Raw genomic sequence first — 2,218 nt, forward strand, 5'->3', positions numbered from 1 at the left:
TATTATTATTATTTGGTACAGACGTATTGAGTTGGTTTTAATGTTCTGTTTAGATTTTTCTGTTGCAAACATTTGAATTTTAAAGATTCATCATTTGTTTTGCACCTTCTTCTGTAAAACAGTTATTTTAAATTAAATTTGGTCAGTATGCTTTTGTTTTATCATAAGCATGTATTTAACAACACTAACGACCAGTGGTGGGCACGGCTAACTGAAAAGTTAGCTTCACTAAACACTAATCTGTAGCTCCACTAACGCTAAACCACTAAAGTTAGAGGAAGCTAACGCTAACCGCTAAGATGGTAAACGAGATTGAAGCAAACCTGTGAATTTGATTCTATGAATCAGCCAATCCAAACCAGAGGTGCAGCACTATCTTTAACTTATTAACTGTTAATTGATTCTCCCTGTTTAACACTTTCAAAATAAAAGCATTTATTTGATGGCGTTTTTATGTTTATCCATACCATTTGAATTTAATTAAACAAAAATTACTTAGCCATTTTTTGCATTAGTTATTGTTAAACTGTATTTTTGTTTTTAAATTTTGGACGCTCTTATTTTGAAGTTTGGCTGCGTGCTACAAACACGGTGCCTGACACGTCCAGCTCTGCTCGTAGGGAATTTTAGGATAAATGGCATAAAAATAGAAGTTTATGGCTTGTAAATTTTTAGTGGATTTAAAATTTGTGGACACGAACGGTTTAAGTTAGCAAAAATATAAAAAGGCTAATCTGCTGAATGAGAAGCTAGAAGCTAGTTGGTGTAATTATGACTAATTATTTAAAAAAATCAGCTCAGTTAGACTTCTAATCTTCTCTGGATTATTTATTTGCTTTAATATTTTTGTGTGGTGTTCCTTGTGGAGTCAGTTTACGTACGTCTGATCATTTCTCTAACAGACTACATGACAAAAGATGACTTTGTTGCAAACTTGGATGATGAAATCAGAAGAAATCAGCTGCTTCAATCCTCAGATGATTAATCTGATTGTGGTTTTGTTGAAACATCTGTGTCTAATAACATCGATAATTACACCGTGTCTCTTCACCTAAAGATGACTCATGGTTTCCAGAGAACAGAGGAGGTTTTTATGACGATGAAGAACTGATGATCACTTTAGAGACTTGTTTTATTTTATGCCAGCTGAGCTCATGTGCAGATCGCGCTCCCTACCCTCCCTCCTGAGGGTCGCTGGTCCGATCCAGATTAGACGTGTTTTGGTCGCATGCAAGTGGATCTATGATATCAGGATCAGCTTGTGAAAGTAAAACACGAGCCTTTTTCTAAAATAGTTTCACTTCGAAAGTAAAAATGACGTCTTTGTGGTCATTTGTGTTTCTGTTAATAGCAGAATATCAGTTCAGGTTTCACTGCTGAGACTTTAAAATAGACTCAACACCACAATCATCTGTTCTCTAAAATAAATAAGTCTTCTGAGAGACTCTGGGTTCAAATCTAACCTAAGAATTAATCTGTTATTTGGATAAATCAAGGAAAAAACAGGAAAAAACCCAATGAAACCCTTTCTGAACTTTTTCCTTCTGATCTTAAATAAGCAAAATACAAATCTTTGTTCTGTAAAAAAAAGATGGGTTATTTCCCACGGTGGCTSGTTTATTCAAATTAGATTCAAATAGGAGCAAAATGCTTGTGTTTGAGAATATTTCCAGCCTGATCTGGTTGGTTTAAGTCAAAAATAAACARTCATTTCTGTGTTCATGAAGGTGCTGATCATGTAAGGTGATATTTTTCTGCACACCAGCGGTTATTTTTACGAGGGAATGATAAATAAAGTTGGAGCATTAATGTGCGCTCTGTCTGTCAGGAAGACCTTCAACATTCCCAGTTTGAGTCCATCCTGGAGTTATTTCCTGTCTCCTATCCTGTCATTACTGCTGCCATTATTGCTAAAACTGAGCAACAACTGGCCCATTAAACTAGTTTTATGTATTGAAAGCTAACTCTAAATTAAAAATCAGAATTTGGTCTTGTCTTTGCTCACGTTGAAGAAGTGTGATCTCAGTGGCGTCCTGAAACCGAGACAAAACAACAAAGTCCAGGATTTGAAGAAGGGTGGGCCTCGATGTGAGACATTAGGTTTAGAGGAGGAGAGGAATAAACCCAACAAAGATTCAACTTTTGTTGGTTATTTGTTTATCTCTGATAACAGATACGGGGGATTTTGGCCTTCAGTGAACAGATTGGAGTGGGGGGG

General features: G+C 35.9%; 1 protein-coding gene across 1 annotated transcript in view; it reads left to right on the forward strand.

Annotated features, from left to right (window-relative positions):
* lrrc32 (leucine rich repeat containing 32) overlaps nt 1-2,218 on the forward strand; it is a 13,054-nt gene that overhangs the window by 5,302 nt on the left and 5,534 nt on the right. The window lies entirely within an intron of this gene.

This window comes from Austrofundulus limnaeus, unplaced genomic scaffold, assembly GCF_001266775.1.
Source record: "Austrofundulus limnaeus strain Quisiro unplaced genomic scaffold, Austrofundulus_limnaeus-1.0 Scaffold21, whole genome shotgun sequence".
Lineage (NCBI taxonomy): Eukaryota > Metazoa > Chordata > Actinopteri > Cyprinodontiformes > Rivulidae > Austrofundulus > Austrofundulus limnaeus.